The sequence below is a fragment of the Copadichromis virginalis genome, linkage group LG9, assembly GCF_057382275.1.
Source record: "Copadichromis virginalis isolate Kocher_CV1m ecotype Utaka linkage group LG9, C_Virginalis_male_GT1.1, whole genome shotgun sequence".
Classification (NCBI taxonomy): Eukaryota; Metazoa; Chordata; class Actinopteri; order Cichliformes; family Cichlidae; genus Copadichromis; species Copadichromis virginalis.
In genome coordinates, this window is record NC_140626.1 from 30,039,467 (window position 1) to 30,060,020 (window position 20,554).

Consider the following 20,554-nt stretch of genomic DNA (forward strand, 5'->3'; position numbering starts at 1 on the left):
AGCAAGGCATGATTAAATAAAACCTTGCCCAAGTTTCAATAAATGCATTATAACAATTGCATTTCCTTGACAAAGATTTAGGGACTGGTGTGATGCGATTGGATTACTGGGGAACATTGAGCTTTTTTAATGCTGTTTTTGCCCTGCCTGAAGTTGAACGTACACCTCCACTTGAGCAAGTTTAAAGGATTTCTCTCCTCTCAACATGTGGTTAGGGACTTTGATGAACATGATAGAGGTGGCTTTTGCTCGTTCCGTCCCCACCCTTTATGCAATGAAGAAAATAAATGACCACGCTTCTGCCTTTCACGCAATGATTTTAATTCCTATTTGTGGTTAGTGCACACACCAGCAGTGTAACAAGTCATCTGAAAGTTTCTCTCCCAGTATTGATTAAACCCCTAAAAGCTCATCTCTCTTAATCAAAATGGCATATTTAGAAGGTTTTGTTTGGTCTCTTTAAATGGACAAAATGTAACTCTACACCTTTGTAAAGGCAAACCTGTCTCTGCCTCCAGCTCCATCAACCCTCTCCATCTCTCTCCTCCATTGGAAGCTACACAATGGCTAGGTGTAGTATTGGTGTCATTTGCCATGCATGTTTGAACCAGAAAGCAATTCAAGAAATAAAAGGGTAAATTGTACATGGTTGTATGCAAACTTGACTGTGTCATGAAAGCTCATAAATCTGTTGTCGAGCCTTTCTCACGACACTGTGCAAGATGCCGGGACTGGTTCCACAGGAATTTTATGTTTGAAACCGTGAATGTCTGAAACAGGAGATTTTGTGCAGCTCCAAGTTGGGAGTGTTACAATACACGATGCCAAATGTCAAACTTTTATGTATTTATTTGTTTTTTTTAATGACACAGCAATGGAGAAAAGCCTGGTATCCAAAAACAAACTTGTATATGCACCAAAAATCTTTTTGTGATTCTAGAACATAGCAACACAATTGATTGCACGGGCACATTCATGTGGTCTGTGCTGCCTCAGATGAAATATTTATCTGAAGAGTAGAGAGACTATGAGTCATAGCAGATCTAATAGTACAGAAAGATTAGAAGCCTGTTACGCTGATGACTAATACGTAAAAGGCAGTGCATAGTTACTGAGGAAATTCAAAGAGATGTAGAGATAGGAAGAACACCCAGATAAACAAAAGGAGACGAGACAAGTTTATGAATGTGTGTGTGTGTATGTGTCACCTACCAGCGTGGGAAGATTGGGTTTTTTTTTTAATTTAAGGTCAACTGTCTGTCTTTTCATTAATTCAAGTCCACATGTTAGGAGATATAAACATACTCATGACCCAGCGCTACCCATCTGTGATTCTGGCAGGTGGCGACAGGTTTGTTAACAATACCACACCTTCTCTTTCTGCTTTCACCCACACAGATGTACAGAGTATACACTGATATATAGGACCTGTATGAACACATTACAAAAAAATTACACGCTTTAAAATCCTGCTGCTCTTGTCATCGGTCCATATTCTCCTGCCTATCTGGGTGTTTACAGGGGCAGAATAGAGGAGGACACATGACCTTGAGAGGTGTTATTGTCTTCAAAACGGTGTGGAGAATCTTTTTTGCAAGTGTTCAGGATGTTAGAAATGAAAAAAGCTGTCCAGGTTGTTCAGAAATGCCTGAACAGCCCGTAACTGAAACACAGTATTTTGGGATTTAGACTTTACAGCTTGATCATTTACTTTATGTGACCAAAATAAAAAAACACCTCCAAAGACAACATGATGTGTTAGGTAGGTTATTTTCTCTGTGTCAAGAATTTGACTCTAAATAATGGAGGTTAGTTCATATATACTGTCGGTGTTATTTGCCTTATGCTATTGTGCGACCAAACTCTGCGCAGAAAGGGTTCGTGCCATCCCTCCTCTTTGGTAGAATACGTAATTGGGCTCATAGCAAGTGTGTCCAGCGCCAAGATACATGCTAAAATACAGATCTTTCCTCTTTAAACCAGCCAAGTGCTATAGAAAACTTTCTTCACCAATGGTGTCCACAACAGCCTTTTGACACCAGCACAGCCACCAAAGCAATAGAGATGTGGAACATGGAACATTGGTTCCCCACACTCTTACATAAGGCTTCAACAGCTTTGCAAGATTTGAAGAGATCCCAGATTACTAATTGCCTGACACTTTTATGATGAAACACAACGAGTTGGTCAGACAGTTCTTGCTGATCACACCGCAGTCCCATTCCACTGCCCAAGTGAGCACTGAAGGCCCCAATGGAGTCACGCCAAAGGAGTCCAGAGAGACGCTTGAAGTAGTCCCCCAACCCAAGAGTACAATGAAAGCACTGGAGGAAAGCAAAATGTATGGCCACTAAACCTGGAGCCAAGAGTACTGCAGTGTACACCACTGTGCACTGCTTCTTACCCAGTGCAACTCCAGAGACCAATAGAGTCCAGCCTCTCTCCAAAAGATTGGCTCAAGAACTTGAACATTTAGGTAAATCCAAACTAGATTTAGCAGTTTTCTTTCAAACATAACTCCCTTCTTCTTATAGCAGTAGTCTTGGAAAATATAAGTTTGTCTAGGGTGACCCTACAAGAGTCAAATTGCCCCAGACAACAGCTTGTAAAAAAAACTGCCTGCAAAACTAAATAATATCAAGGTGTTTTTTTAACATTGTTTTAACTGGTTACATGTTGCTAATTCAACCAGTTCAGTTCCAGAATAAACATGGTGCACCAGTGATTTAACCACAACAGTTTAGCACATCAGAGAATTTAAGCTAAAGGCTGAAACAAAACGAGGAAACATTGCCTCTGGTCTTCTAAGTAAGATCGGACTAAATTCAAGTGATTTGAAAATGCTATAGATTAATTTTTAATGCCAGTAAGGCAGTGTAAACCATTTTAATTCATCTGTCACGTACGGGCGTGTGGCAAGCAGGGAGCGAACCCAGACACAGGACCCATCTCTTAATCTTGGCTTTATTAATGCTGGAAAAACAGCAGGAAAAGCAAATAGCAAACAGTGATAAGGCAGGTCAGGAACTGATTGACAAAGATCACACACAATGAAGAAGAACACAACAGAGAACAGAGGGAAACACAGGCAATATATACACAGGGGGTCAATTCAAGTGGTTGGGCTGTATCCTATCACAGCTGCCATAAGGTTAGAGGCAGGCAACACCGTGGACGCGTCATCAGGTCCTGTAAAACATTCACAAATTACTAGTTAACCTAACATGCATGTCTTTGGACTGTGGGTGGAACTCAGAAAGAACCCATAGACAAGCACAGGAAGAACATTCAAACCTCGCATAGTAGGTGAATTCAAACCCAGGCAACAGTGCTAACCACCGCGCCACTGTGACGCCAACAACTACTTAATGTTTTTTAGTTTAGCGAGTGTGTGAATCTGCACTTATGTGTTGAAGATATTACATTCACAGTTAACACAAACCCTATTTCATTGCTTCATAATATGTAATAAGGTGAAATCTCATTTAAGCCATCGAGACAATGACGATTTCATAACACTAACTGTATATGCGAATACATTAATGTAAAAGTTCCTTATTGAGAGAAGCACAGCTGTACGATGTTAACAAGAGTGTGATGAAGAACAGCATGTTAAAGTGGATGGATGTTAAGTAGGCAATAGTGCAATATATAGCTTAAAAGGGGAAATGTAGGTTGTTTAAACAAAAACACTAAAGTATAAAGCTTAAAAAACACTTTGCGATGTCACATTCCTACTGACGCTTTAAAAAAAGCATAATGCAAAATATGCCTGGTATGACATGAATAAAAAAAAATTGCACAGCTTTAAGCCTTAAAATTAAATGAGAAACAAAACATTGTTTACAATATGCCACGGTTATCATTATTTCAACAGGCAAATATGTGACATTATGGAATGTCATAAAAAAAAAGTGACATTGAGTGATAGCAAGAGCATGCAATTGTGTGCCACGGTGGCAAAGGCTGCTACGTCAAATCACTGCGAACTAAAGTGACACGCAGGTTCCTCAATGCAAAATAAAAATAGAGTATTATAATGAGAAATTTTTTTTTATTAATGTTTCCCCCCTTTTCTCTTTTTCTCTCGCCGTTGGAGGCATCCAGGGTTCTGCTCAGCATAGCTCACAGTTCCTCCCTACTTGCAGTCTCTCCTTGGAGGGAAAGTCAAAAGGTTTTTCATTTATCTCAGACTGAAGACAAAGCACAAAACATGACTCCCTCGAGAGACCCACGAGGAAACTGCGAACACCTTGCCCTAAATATCTGATCTTGGAGGAGCAGAAAATAGCATGCACGCATTTGTTTGCTAGGACGAAGACTTCCCTCATTCCCCAGACGCTGTGTTGTCATTGAACATTTTGCCTGTGTTTGTTAGGCATATAAAAATACATTTCGATTTTTATTGGGGAAAGAAAACACATACTACCAAGAACAAAAGATAATTGTATTGATTTGCAGAGCATGTGGAGCAGTTCAAAAAAAAGTATCTGTTGGTAATGTTTGGAGCTCTGAGATTGTGAATGTGTGTTATGTGTGCATGCATGTGTGTGTGTATTTGCTCACTTCTGTATCTGGATGTGTATATTCTATTGACCACATTTTTATTTTTTTTTTTACCAATGTTGACTTCCAGATATAAAAAGGCTCATTGGGTTGTTAAACTTGAATTTGAGAAACAGCTTTGAGGTATAAAAAACTAAGATGAAAGCTAAAGAGGTGGAGGCAAAAGCTTTAGAGTCCTTCTGCGGGTGTATCTGTACACTGTTCCTGCACAGTGCAGCTACATATATAGATCAGTGTGACACAGAGTTAAAGTTCAAAGCTGAAGGGAATGTGGTTTAAAGGCTGTCATACTCATTGCGGTAGCTTCCGTGTTTGTTAATGCAGCAGTAATATTTTGCACTTTGCATTCAAACCTGCATAAAAGTGCCGAGTAAGGGACTCCAATGCTTGCATTAGGCTTTTTATTGTGAAATAAAATTCGTATTTCACGCATGCTTTTCCTGCAGAAATTCATGGCTGCATCTGAACAAAGTCACAGACAACAGTTAATCAGAGTCACTGAGAGGAACTGGTAATGTCAGTTATGGCTCATGGCTCAAAGACATATTTTCTCATCTGTAGGCAAGTTAATCTCTCACTAACACACTCTCTTTTGCTGCAAGCTACACTAAATCAGATTTGCATATGGATAACTACTCAAGTGAAACCGTATGAATGTCCACAGAAAAAAAGAAAACAAAAACCCCCCCAAAAAAACTAAAGAGCAAAATAGTTATTATGCTCTGTTTTGCTTTTATAATATATTCTGCCTGACTCGTTGTCTCGTTCTCTCATGTACACATGCAAAAATGTGTATCTTGTATCAAATGTTCGTGTTATTTTGCAAGATATATAAAATGAAGAAATAGAGGAGACAATGTAAAAGTCTGCCCTCTGCTGCAGCCGGAATGGCAGGCTCCTGTTTGTGCCAAGCGTCGAGTCTTGCACAGACTGGTTTGCTGCACCAAAGCAGTGCAACAAGTAATATATTAGATCATTAGTGCAAAACCTTCATCATGTGCTTTTTCTTGTGTGGGTGGGGGACCTCCGGGGAGGCCAAGCTTAGGGGGGAGACCTCCAACCTTTTCACAAGGAGGGTGACCTACAGAGGCAAAGGGGAGTAATAAGACCTTCAAAGGCAGGTTAGTTGAAGAGAGTCAGGGACAACCCACACTTAGTGCCCGCATGAATATGAAAACAAGCACAAAACTTGATGCAATGGAGCACTTAATCATAATGTTTGGGTTTTTAAAAAAAAAAATAAAAGGACATACAAGAACATATAAAGCTGGGAAAGAAATTCTCACTGATGCTACAGATGCTAAAAAAAACCCTCCTTCCTCTCACCTACATGTCCACACAAGCACTCACATAAAGTTTCAATCTGGTTATCAACCTTGGTCTCTTGGCTACAGGGCTTGTGGGATATCCCTGCTTCTTGGCACTCATATCTAACACAAGCTAGAAAAACAGGCTTCGGGTTTGTGTGCGCACGTCTGCGCTTCTGAGTCATTCTCTGTGTCCGTTTTGTTTTTGTACGAGTGAGTGTATTTTCAGAGTACGTCTGTTTCTCAGGCATGTGCGTTTTAGACGGGCTTTTGTTTGTGGGATAACTTGTGCATGCACCTGTGCAAATGTGTGTGGATTACAGAAGGTAAAAACAGATCCACGACTAGATAAAGCTGCTGAAAAACATAAATGACACATAGAGGCAGAAACGGCAATTAGCCGGAGACTAAGAAAAGAAGAGATCCGAAAGCAACTGGTTTCTAAAAAAGCGAATCATTTCTTCTTCTGTCCATGCAACAAAAGGATTACAAAATGTTCTTGCAGAGGGCTTTTGTGTCGTTACTAAACTTTTAATCAAAGTGAAAGATAAATTTTGGATTTATATGTGAATGTATAAATGACAGAATCAAACAAAAAGCATAAAAATTTGAAGTCTTCATTCTTTTTATTTTGTTTGAAGTAAATTGCCTGAGGAGCAGAAAAAGTGTTAACATTTCGTGTTAACTCATTTCATGTTACTCAAATGCTGAATTCTGATTATGCTGCAAGTGTTCATGACAGAATTACTCAATTTACATCTTTCAACAACTATATTTTTTAGGTGTAGGCACAGGTACGTCTGTAGGTATAAGTGGGTGTTACTGTAAGTACAGGGTGTTTTAAAAAGAGTCATCCGATTTGAAAAGGCTATATTTTTCAAAGTAAAGGCGAGAGAAGCTTATGGTAAATTTTAAAATACGAATTCCAACAATATGTGTTTGAGTCATTACTAGTGAACGGCCGTGGAATGAAACCACTTTGTAATCGGATTATTCTTTTTAAAACATCCTGTAAATCTAGCACAGTTGAATTTGTATTATAAGACCACAGTAATACATTATAAACTATCAGGGTTGTGATCTCATTTTTGAGTCAAGGTTTGAAATCTCAGCAGAGATACACGTTTCCATCTCACTTACATGTTTTCCTAAGAAGTTACACATGCAACTCTAACTGCTGTTTTTACTGCCTCCTGTCTGGGCTTTGAGGTCACCTCTTACCTTTAATTAGCTCCATCCGTCTGTCCTTCCTTTCATCCATTTTTTCCCCAGTTTCCCTATTTAGCCTTTTGGACCTTGACTTTGAATAGTTCAGCCCAAGCAAGATGGACTTTAATTCTGACAGGTGTATTTTTTCCCCCACTGGATCACTTTAAATAAGGGCAACATTTATTTGAAAAATGTGGCTCTGATGATGTGTAACATCGTGGAGGATGATGCCAAGGTAGGATACATGTTGAATTATTGACGGTGTTGGTGGTAGAGCAGAGTAAGCAGATATTTGATGAAGATTTTGGATGAGATACCCTGAACAACCTGCTCATAAATGTAGTACTAAGTGCTGACGTGCCAGAAGCTCTCCTTAATTTTTTGATTACAAGCAGCATTTGCAAAGCTGCTTTGCAAACACACACACTCCCAACCTCATTCATACATTTAAACACCTAACTTGTTTCCCCCTTAATCCTAAGATAACCAGATGGTTTGCTTCTAGATACTATTTATCTAACAGCACTATTATTGATATGGATGGCGATAATGGGCAGGGGTTGGGGAGAGGACATGGTGCGGCAGCATTCCTGGTAGCCACTCAGCCAGCTGGAGAGTTAGTACTGCTGAAAGCAAAGAGACTTCCCACCCATTTTTCAGAAGATCTACAGGTACCTGCTACTGCAGCCAGTGTGTTTGTTTGTGTTTATACACTTTTTTGACTACATGAATAAGTTATTAAAAAGCAACCATGGACTAGTTAGACATAGATCTCAAACAACTGCAAGCAATGCCGGGATGTGTGTGCAAATAATCCAAATAAGTGGGCACTGAGCGAAAATAAACAAAGCAAGCATAAAATTACTAAATTTCACCATCAAAACACTGGTTAACATTTTATGACCGAAAAATCAGAATAAATCTGGACATAAAGGCACAGAATTACACAGAATTGTATTGTAATTAACCAGAAACATCATCTCATTATTATGAGTCATGGTCATGCCAATCAAAAAGGTCAGTCCTATAAAATTATATCACTTCCTTTTCTTTCAAGCAATACGAAAGAAACCGTTAACAACTGAGCTGTAGCCAAAACAAGACAGTAGGACAGTAAGATGTGAAGAAGCTAAGCGTTTCATTTTTGAGTGGAGTGTTGATAGAAACCTTTCCTCTCTTCTTTCTGATATGTGATGTCTCGTCTTTCTTGTGGACATGAACTAAATATAAATAAAAGGGCAGGGTGCACAGGTATGAGTCTGAGTAGAATAAAAATGGTAGACACATGCAGACAGATACATTTTTGATTAGCTTACTCACTGCACAGGCTGAATGGTAGAGAAGCTGTTGAATGAATGCTTGTGCATTGCTCATTTTCTAAAATTCATTTTTATTTCTCTACTCTATCACCACTGTTCACACATGTTGGTTTTCAGTTGCAATTTTTACTTAAAATGTTGTGGCGAAATTGTAGTAAGCAGGCCCCGCACCACTGGCCTCCTCTCCTTTAATAGACCTGGTTAGTCTGAAAATCTCCTTGACTCAAGTTGTTTAATGACCATGGCTAATGCTGCTGTGCTCCCTCCTCTCTTTGTCTTGTCTGTGTAGCTAGCCTAATCACTGCTGACAGTCAGCTTTGCTCTTTTATTAGCTCTGCGTCGCTTGCAATCAGTGACAGTGAAGTCAGGCAGCAGGAAGGGCTTGTGTGAACTCAACACCCACTCTGGCCCAATGTTCAGACTTGCACACACACAGACACACACATACACACAAATGTGTACACATGCATCATCACAAAAAAAAAAAAAAAACCTCCCTAGTCAAATCAACAATCACGCAGCCTCTGACTTGCACACATGCAAATGAGCAGTGTATGTGCAGAGACACGCACGGCCATAAATTCATAAAAATATCTGCAGCGATGTATGTAAGCACAGACTTGTCCATACATGCATTCATACATCTACTTTCAAAATAATGGAACAGCCTTGACAGCCACTGGCCTCTCTGTATGTGGGTCAGGCCAATGCAAAGCTATATTGATTTTTTTGGCTGTGTGTCTAACTGCGTGCCCCCGTGTTCAAGAGGCTGACTGCTAACACGACAGCTAGCAAGCATATCTAAACGCGCACACACTCATTCACAGATGAGAGGTTCCACAGTTTGCTAGCCCTTCTCGTCAGTGCCCCACGAATTGGCAGACAATGAACTTATTTGATAAAGAGGAGGGCTGACATTCGAACGGGCAATTTGTGAGCGACAGGCCAGGAGAGAGGGATGGGGGTGGGAATAGGGGGTCAGGAATTTGCTTCACTCTCTTTAGAGAATGTAGCGTCACCCATATGTCCGTCTGCCATGGTGCATACTCGATGGAGTGGAAGAACAGGGATGTGAGAGTGCTCTCTCTTTTTTATTCTCTCTCTACTTCCAGCCTATTTTTGCAGGGCTGACAAGCTTTTCTCCCAACTCTGGTGCAGAGCGAAAGCTTAATGCTGTTTTGTCTATTGCATTAAACCATGGAGTGGCCATTTAGGCCACTATGTAGGCCACACAAAGCCAGAAAGAGACAACTTTAAAACCTGTGCCATTCGTAGCTGAGGTTAGTGCAGTGCACTGCTCTTTCTCAGTGAAATATCTCCTGTATTTTAAAACACTGAAATGTCACTCATCCTGAATTGCCGGAACGTTTCTTTTCCTAAAACGTGCATGCTATATTTAAGTGCTTTTCAGGGATCCCTTATTAATCCCCTTAACTGCAGGTTTGCACCTCATATTTACCACAGCTGACCTTTTGACCCTAGCCACCGGCTAACATCTAATGTTGAAATTGGCTAATTTGTGAAATGGCTGAATTTGGGGCTAAAGACCACTTAGTGCTAATGGCTGGCTCATCTGAATATAAGCGCCATGCTCAGGGGAGGGCATGAACAGGGCAGCACTGCTACCAGTGTTGGTGAGAAGTATTTGCAAGAATTTCCCATCTCAAAGAAGCTAGATGTGTCTCCCTCCCACATCAATCTGAATACCTAAGACTTTCACTGTTTCCATTATCTTGCCATTCGTTATCCTTGTGTGCTGTAGGCTTATTCTCAATTACAGCCATTTATGGTTTCTAGAGTAATTACATCAAACTTCAGTCAGTTACCTGTAAGGTGTGTTCTACTGTAAATTAATTTGGAAGTTTCTGTCTTACTTCCTTTTCATTTGGTAGTAATGGGCTGTACTTCTTTTTATGCAAGACAACTAGAGGGCTGAATGAATTTAGAAGCAGGAATCTGACCACATGAGGGAAAGCAAAATTCCAAGAGTTCAGAACAGTTTCTATTAAAACCGGGAGACTGAACACGATATGTGACAAATGCCGCACATGGATGGGAAAAAAAGATGAGTCATTTGTTCTCTGTTAATAGGAAGATAATTTAACACATTATTACCACATTTTTTAATTAGAAACAGCTTAATTTGTGCGATGGTAATTGGAATGATGATTCAAATAGACAAACTGTAGCGTTGTGCAAAGTAACTAAAAGTAAAGTAACCATCTTAAAATAGTTTTATTGTAACTTCTTATAGTCCAGTAAAATAAATCCACTTATTGTGCAACCAAACTATCTACAGACCACCACTTATTCTAGGTACAGCTGCTAGATGTTCTAGGACAGTGGTGTCCAAACTCAGGCCTCGAGGGCCGGTGTCCTGCAGGTTTTAGATGTGTCCTTGATCCATCACAGCTGATTTAAATGGCTAAATGACCTCCTCAACATGTCTTGAAGTTCCCCAGAGGCCTGGTAATGAACTAAACATTTGATTCAGGTGTGTTGACCCAGGGTGAGATCTAAAACCTGCAGGACACCGGCCCTCAAGGCCTGGAGTTGGCCAAGTCTGTTCTAGGAGAATCTTTCCACAAGTCTTATGGGAATTTAGACTTTTTCCAGATATTTCATGTAATCCCAAACTACCTTTGGAGGTTGCAATCAATATGATAAAGTGTATATTTATTTATGGTCGCCTATCCTGCAGAGCGAATCTGGGATCAATCATACACCTTCCTGATGGTACGGTCCCTAAAACCTTATATTGCTGTATTCTGTTTCCCAAGATACAAACATCATCAAATACTAAGAACACTTTTGGAAGGAGTACGGTGCTTTTTCAGTGGAATTACACAGAAAATATGCATGATGACAGCTATACCTGAGAAAGCATATTTACTTCCAGCTTCTTCACTTTCTCTTCACTGTAATTTGTGTACTGGATGTTTCACTATCTCGGTTACCTTCAGCATATTTAGCCAGCCCTTCATTTGCACTCGTCATTTAGGCTAACAGCTTATTCAGCCTGTTTATGGATGGCCCCTCAGAGCTAAATTAATAGAAGAGGCTTTGGGGACCAGAGAGGAAAGTCATAAGCAAGACTGTAATGCTCATTTGCAACGCAGAGGCTAATTACCAATTTGCCACTCTCCAATCTTGTTTCATAATACTTTCACGACTCAACTTCTTTTGTGTTTTGGTGCCTGCGAGCGATGTATGACTTTTATACAACAGAGGATGCTTTGATTCTGTCTTCTTTATAACTTCATGTGCTGGAGATATTGAGCTTATAGAGTTGCTCCACACAGGCCCACATTAAACACTGGCTCATGTGAGAGTGGTACTGTGATTGCCTTCAGATTTGACAGTCTTCCCTTCAGTTGCATTTTTTTTTTGTCTCATGAAGAAAAAGAGAGGTAGATGTGACGAAGCATCTGAGGGAAAGAGTGCAATTGGACATAAATCATCACTCTAAGCTATTCAGTGGTTAAACTTCTAAAAAGATCTTATCATTTCCTTTTGAGATTCAGAAAATGTGGATAATTTTCCAGATAAGAATCTTGCGATAACAACACTTAAAAAACAGACTTTTGAAAGTTTTATTATAACCTATAGTTTACAGCAGGACAAAATGCTCAGATGTCAGGTAATCAGGGGTGATTATAAATAATAACACGCTTTTTAAAAAATATGTGTTTTTAGGGATCATAGACGCATGAAAAATATGAACTGACAAAGCAGTATAAGCACCCTGAGATACGTTACCTGCTTTTAAAATGCCTTTTTTCATTGAAGCCCTGAAAAGACAGACAGAAAAGGAATCTGGAGGGTTTACTGTATTTGACAAAAGCTTTGCTGAACACAATCCAGTCAAATAATTTTGTCAGATCTTAACAGAAAAGTGAAGTCTGATTTCTGAAGGACTCCGGGGTGACGTGTTGACTCAAGGATTAACAAACCTGAGTTATAACATGCGTTCACGAAATGAATGTTGACTCCAGCCTTTTATGTACTTTTCATCTATGGTTAAACATCTTCTACACAGTAGCTATTAATGCTGCTCATCTCACAGCAAACAAACAATGGATTACCCAGCTTTAGAGACTGCATTCTTGAGAATCCATCACTTATGACTTTTGGGTGTTAGCCCTGAAAGCGTTCATAAATAAAAATCAAATTATGTGTCTGCGTGAATGCTGTCAAGGCAAATGCCAAAACATATAGCATTAATATCTTGTTGTAGACTTTCACATTCCTATGAGAGCACATAATCCCCATTGAAACCTCTTTTTTTTGTACTGACATGAAGGAGCTGGCTAGCTAGCATATGTGGAAAATTAATTTGGGAAATCAAATTGAAAAGAAACTTGTGGTTTTCTCATAACCACTAAAGGAGCTAGCTTACAATCCTTACAGCTTAAATGTTACCTATATCCCAGTCTTCTTTCTGACTGCCTTTTTATTTGGGCTATTTATATCTGACTGCTCAGTGCTAGAAAGCTGCTAGCTTACTCTGTTACAGCTACTTGTAAAGATATGGTGTCCCTGCAAAATTAAACAATAAAGTAAACAACAAAAACCCACAAGAAGTTGCTGTGTGGGCTACCAAAATTTTCTTTGATATACTGTTTACTCACCTCTGCTATTGCCTTGAGATTAGCTAATGTTAAAGGTTATTTTGTAATATGTTCAAGATGTAAAGACACCGAGGTCATGTAGCCATATTCAAGTCACGTGTTTCTGGGAGGAGTCTTGACAGTGGTGCTCAAGCACCTGTCCTTTTGGCCTCTTCCTTGGTAAGTGCACTTTTTGCAAGACAATTTTTTTTGTGTTTTTTTTTTTTTTAATTTCAATTTTAATCTTAAATTTTGCCCACAGCACACAATTCCCAATTCAAGAATGTAATTTCCAGCAACTATATTTTTATAATTTTGCCAGACCACACATGAGCAGCTAAGCCTGCCAATCAACCGCCATTATGTCTCCTAGCTGCTTTTTTCTGGTGAGCCAGGTAATGATGGTGTTTGCCCTAGCCTCATCCATGTGCTATCAATCAATATAATACAGCCAGCCAAACACAAGCAATGATAATCCACTTTTAGCTTATAAAAAGCAACGCGTGAGCTCAGTCAGTCTCTTTGCTTGATTGCTGAGAGAATTAGGTGATCATTTGTCTACACAAATACTTTTTAATAATTATCATTATTATTTTGGATGGAAACAACATAAACACATCTAGTTAGAGTAGACAAACCAGGTGTCTGGTTCTGTGGGTGCTTCATGAGGTTGGGCTTTTGCTCTGAGTGGACAATGTAGCAGTACAAACAAAATGAAAGAATATATCAAAGTTCTCTGCAAGACATGAGTAGCAGCAAATTGCGTGACATGCTGCAGAGGAAAAAAAACAACAGAGACGACAGAGTTGATGCCCTGAATAGTTTGGATAATTTGCTCATCATCAGACTGAAATATTCCTAGCATTCTCCAGAAAAACATACAATTCAAAAATGCAAGTCACAAACCTAAATCAGTGTCGGTCACTGTTATCGATCAAATGTCTTTAAACCTTAAATGTTGCATATTCATTTAATGCTGATTAACCCTTAATTATCATGTAACACAGCGGTCTCCAACCTTTTTTGCGCCACGGACCGGTTTATGCCCGACAATATTTTCACGGACCGGCCTTTAATGTGTTGCGGATAAATACAACAAAATAAAACTAGTACCGGTACCGAAAAAAAGAAGATTTATTCATAACACATGTGAAAAGACCCAGGAAAACCGAGTTAACGATGAAAACGATAACAAAATAACGCTGAAAACCGATAAAAACCCTGAAAACCATACATTTCCCACCTGAGCCTCAACTCTCGCGGCCCGGTACCAAACGACTCACGGATCAGTGGTCCGAGGCCCGGGGCTTGGGGACCACTGATGTAACATACTGCTTTTGTATTCAGCAGTTGCCACAATCCCAAGAAACAAGAGATTTGGAAAATGAAAGAAAGAGAACTACAGCAGGCAGTCCAGGGTAGCAGCTCACCTCTGTCATGGATCAGGCCAGCTATCAGTAAAGCGGTGGGAGGGAGATATATATTATCACCTATTAAACATCCTAAACAGTGACTGCAAAACACCACGCTCTGTGTGAAATAATATTTTTGTAGAAATCTGTTGATTTTTGATCTGATAGATGTTTACATTATTGTAAATAAATAAATCATTAAGTATGTAAGCCACTAAATGGTGTGATATTTTGTAGAACCTTTAATTATTTATTTTTGATTAATACTCATGTAGCCTTCTGTGGCTTGAGCAGCTTAGTTAGCTGCTGGTCTAAAAATGTGTGACAAATTTCAAGTCTTATTTTGAAAAGAACCTTTATATTACACACACACATACAAATTTCGAAATCTACAACATCTACAACAACATTGAGAGTGACACAAACAGCAAAATGCAATTTTACCCCAGAGAACTCCTAGTTCTCAATGTGTCCTTGCTTCCCTTGTGCGTTAATATGTCAGTGCACACACACAGCAGTAAACCGAGTGTTGAATCATTAACTGTAGGAAATAGATCATTAAAAGTTCAAAAGAGATCTAGGTTAAACTCACAGAGTGAACATTATACCCTTTAAAAAACTTAAAAGGCAAGAGGCAGAGGACACATAGTCTATGAATAGTCCAATGAGCTTGCTACTGCCTTCAGGGTCAGTGTTGCATGTCCACTGAAGACAAGCTAAGAGGAGTTGCTCATTGGACATTAACATTTCAAACGTACTCCTAGAAATTTAGACACACGTGTGGGTTAGCTACCAACCTCAGAGATCATGGTTGAACTCATTTGAGGCAATCAGTTGCTGTTACAGAAAGAGGTTAACCTGGACAGCTCAACTATTTCCTGGTACATTAATTAAAACAGGATATGTCCTTGTGAGCCTTTGATGAACTGATTTAAAGAAACTTCAGAAACCTTGCGTACAGTATTTTCTAGAGTCACTTTTTGAGATTTCAAAAAATTAAGCACACATCCTCTCTGAATATTTAATTAAGTTGTCTTACATGTGTGTGAATGGGTGGATGATTGTGTATAGTGTAAAGCGCTTTGGGGTCCTTAGGACCAAGTAAAGCGCTATACAAATACAGACCATTTACCATTTACCATTTACATACACAGGCATTTCTGTGCTACACAGCAGTTCTTACTGTTCACATTGAATGTGAAAGCATGACTGTCAGGAAATGATGACAGTAATGTATACTATGTATACTATCTGTCTATAATTTAATACAAAGCATCACAACATTAGAAAGTTGTTTGACAGGGTAAACTGTTGAATGTCAAGAAGAATGAACTGAAAATCCTAGAAAACCTGTTTAATAAATGATTAGACAAATTCTTAGATAAATATAAATTACTCTCTGACAGTTAATATGGATTCAGATCAAAAAGATCAACATCTCTGGCATTAATCGAATCAATTGAGGAGATTACAAATGCTATAGATCAGAAACAGTATGCAGCTGGACTATTTCAGGATCTCAAGAAAGCATTCGACACAATCAATCATGACATATTAATTAATAAACTGGAACGGTATGGGATAAAGGGGGTTGTACTGCACTGGGTGAAAAATTATTAAAGTGACAGGAAACAATTTGTGAAGCTGGGTGTCCATTCCTCATCATGCTTGGACATTGCTTGCGGTGTTCCACAAGGCTCTGTACTGGGTCCAAAATTATTTATTATTTAAATAATTTTGGCATCTGATATATTAAAATTAGTATCATTTGCAGACGACACAAATATTTTTTGTTCTGGAGGGAATATAAAGGAGCTGCTGGATACAATTACTTCAGAAATGTGCAAAATTAAAAAATGGTTTAACAGGGACAAACTATCGCTAAATCTAAGTACAACTAAAATAATCTTATTTGGGAATTCCCTTAGAAATGCACAAGTGCAGATTCATATAGATGGTGTGGAAATTGAAAGAGTTCTTGAACATAAGTTTCTTGGTGTGATTATAGATGATAAATTAAACTGGAAGTCTCATATAAATCATATACATAACAAAATTTCAAGAAGTGTTTCGATCTTGAGTAACGTAAAACACATTCTGGAGCACAGATCCCTCCACATTCTCTATTGTTCCCTGATTGCACCGTATTTGCATTACTGTGCAGAGGTTTGGGGCAATACTTACAAATGTTCGCTATCATCAATCTTTATATTACAAAAAAGGGACATAAGGATAATCCATAAAACTGGTTACAGAGATCATACAAATCCACTATTCTTAAAATCAAAAATTCTAAAATTCACACATGTGGTTCATTTTCTCACTGCACAAATTATATATGAAGCAATAAACAACCTGCTTCCTGACAGTATTCTAAAACTGTTTTCTAAAAGAGAATGGGGATACAATTTGAGGGGGGAATTAAATTTAAAACATCCTTGTATCCGTACAACATTAAAAAGTTTTTGCATCTCTGTGTGTGGAGTGAAGCTGTGGAACAGACTAAGTAAAGACATGAAGCAATGTCCGAGCATGGCTCAATTTAAAAAGTGGTTTAAGGATATGGTTTTTGCAGGGTACAGGGAGGAGGTAGAGATTTGAGGGTGTCCTTGTCCAATATTTTCATGTGTGTGCGGGTGCACGTTGGTATGGGTATATATATCTGTAGGTTGTGTATCCTTTGAGGTGTTACTGGGGTTATTGAAAATGTGTATATGTGTGTATGTGTATATATGTATGTATGGATAGATATATAATAAATAAATAAATAAATAAATAAAAATACATGTGACATATAATGTAATTGCTAGGAGGTATTTCTGTAGTCTGTTGATTACTAGATAGTGGAAAAGGGGTGGGATTAAATAAGCTTATGCTTCTTCCTGCTCCTTTTTGAAAGTTATTTGTAGTTGTGGTTGCTCGTTTTCCTTTTGTTTTGCTTTGTTTGTTTGTCTCTTTTTAATTCTATGTTGTTGTACTTTTTCAACATGTTCAAAATAAAGATTCAATCAAATCAATCTTTCAAACCCAACGAGTTAACAATTTTCTCATACAGTTCTAATGACAGTTAAAGTTTAAGATTGTGTTATTGAGGAAACTTTTTTTTCAGAAATGAAGTTAAATGGGAATACAGAAGGTTTTTCTAAGCAGAAGCTCGTCCAGCTTTGCAACTGTGTGTATATAATAGGAATTAAACTGTACTTAATAGGGAAAAAATGTCTGGATTTACTCTGATCTGCAGTGATCACACCTGATGTCAGGTTTTAAAACACAAGTAACTACTCCCACTATTATATATTATAGGAATAATTTAGTGTCATTACAGTACAGTTAGGATTGTAATTCAATTAGAATTTATTAATGAACATATTAATGTAATTGCACTTTTTATTGCACGCAAAGGGCATTAGATTGGAACATGCCAAAATATACAAGGAAATACAATATACAAGGCAAAACAGAGTTTGTACAATTCCAGCAAACCTTAACATCAATTCTTCTTCAAAACAAACCGAACTTTCTTGAACAAGCTTTCTTGTAATTTCTTTAAGTGGTCTTCAGGAATAGTCCTCCAGGCTTCTTTAATTGGCATTCAGAGCTCTTCTTCTTCTTCATCATCTGTGGATGTTGTCTGCTTATTTGTTCTATTCTCTGTCGAGATGATCCCACACTGCTTAAGTAATGTTGAGGTTTAGGCTCTGGGGAGGCCAATCCATGACAGATAGTCTTTCATTGTGTGTTTTTATATCCAGGTATGATTTTACTGCATTACTGTGTTTGCATTCATTGTCATGCTGAAAAATGAAGCTGTTGCCAATCAGATGCTTTCCAGGTGGTACACACTCATTGTTGTACCTCTCTCCCGGACTTCTCCACATATATTGATGATTTGAACCAAAATTTTAAATTTGGATTTATCACTTTATAATTCTTATAAAGTGATGAATTACAAATTAAAAGAAAGTTTGGCTGCTTAAGACTTTTACACAATGTTGTATGTCATGTTTTTGTTACATTTTTGATGTTTAGTTGTTCAAAAAAGTCAATAAACTTAAGCTACTTTAAGCTAAATATAACCAATCACCAAGCAGCAGTACGGTTTTATATTACATATTTCTTTTGATGTTTGCTGTGAGTCACCAAAGTTAAGTTGAAGCAATCGATAAAGCCAAACTTGTATGTTCACTCTTGTCTCAGACTGTATTTCTTATCGTATCCTATACACGCCAACCCTTTGAGCCACTAACAGAGTGCAGCCTCTGGCTTCCTGATCTTTAAAAAGAGATCATAAGTCCTTCACTCTGACATGTCTTCGCTGTATTTCAGAATAAATGGCAAAGAAAGAAAAACAATGTATTTATAGCACAAAGTTTCCTAACAATTGTCTAATTTCCTCAAGCACTTTGGGTGCTCATCAAAAGGGGCAGACTCACTGCCTGTCAAAAATAATAAATAATAAATTCTTGTCATATGGAGTCATTTGCATGTGAAAAGCCCCTTGTTGGTCACCAAAATGTTTCTCAAACACGTCCCTCTTACTCTCAATTTCTGTGAGATCATGCCCTAATGATGACCCTAGGCACACTTTTAATCACTATTTGCATTGCCCTTTTAAAAATTATTCCACTCCTCTGCACAATTTTAACCATAGAAACAGGAGAAGGATTCTTGTGATTAATTCCCTTATAGACGCAATCTTTTAGGGCCACGTCAGTTTTCTCTTTGACATTTGAGGCATTCAAAATAAGTAATGTGAAATTTTCACATGTGCTTATGGTGCATCATGTAAAGCAAGTTTCCTTTCTACAGCAATTTTTCTCGAGATTGATGAAACCAAAGTTGAGGTTTTACATGCAAGCCACTTTAAAAAAAAAAATGTCACTCACTCCCGCTCTTATAGATCTACATGAACTCTATGGTGAAAGAGACAGCAAAGCGAATTCAGAAAAATTTTTTTGACAATAGATACAGAATTTTTTTTCTTTTTTGACAGAATTGCACTAACACTTACTCTTAGCAACACCTTTTCCAGTTTCACTCGCCTATAAAATCCAACAGGTCACCAATGACTCGTCAAGGTTTAGGGTTACAGTTGGGTATTGTTTTAAAAGGCAGGTTTTTCTATATTAGAGGATGTTAAAATAAAAAGATGTCATAGATTTTGCCATTACAGTTTCTCTGTAAAAACGCACACAGACCCCAAACCTTGCCCTTAACACTGAATGGATTCCCAATAACCTGGTGGATGTTAAGGCATTATGTACATGCATAGGAGGCAGTTTCAGATAAACAGTATATAATACAGTTCAGTGTTTCATCCTTTTTAATTTTAACATTTAGCATAAAACAACAGGATAAACTTTTTTTTTTTTACATCAGTTTCCTATACTTGGATCCAAGAAATAGGTTTATGGTGCTGCAGCGCCACATTCATGTTTGAGTAATCTACAGTACATGCGAATAATAATGTAGCCTTCAAGGTTTATATATTTTCCCTTCATGGGCGATGTTATTAATAGCCTCATCTTTCTTGCTGCCTTAAATATAGGGTGAAATATTTTGACAAGTCCATAGCAAAGGGAGAGAGGTCCAGGCCAAAGAAACATTTGTTTGAATTAATCATTCGATTGTGAATTAACGGTAGGTTTACATCTCGCTGGACCTTTCTCTGTAACTCTGACATCACCTTGAGTCAGTATGTGCAATTGCTCCTGTAAGTCACATCTGTGTCTATTTAGGGAAAATCTTTACAGAGATAAATTATTTTTGAGCAATGAAGGATGAATCTCTTGTGTTTTCTTTGACCTTGTGAGCAAAATACAAAAAGTAGAGCAATCGATCTCTACCCTCTGAAGATACCACAATATTGTATTTTGGAATGAACAGCGCGGGGGGGGGGGGGGGGGGGAATAGAAGTGAAGCCAGATGAACAGCTGTATTGAGATAAACCGTCACCCCATATGCTGAGGGAAAACAATCTCTGCACATTACAGAGAGTGAAGATGAAAAAAATAAGCTTAATCAACTAACATTGATATTACTTCTGGCAATTAGGAGCATGCTGGTAATGATATGAGTTTTCAGCTGTAAATAATTATGCTGCCTGCGGGCCATGCTTTAATTCTCGGCTG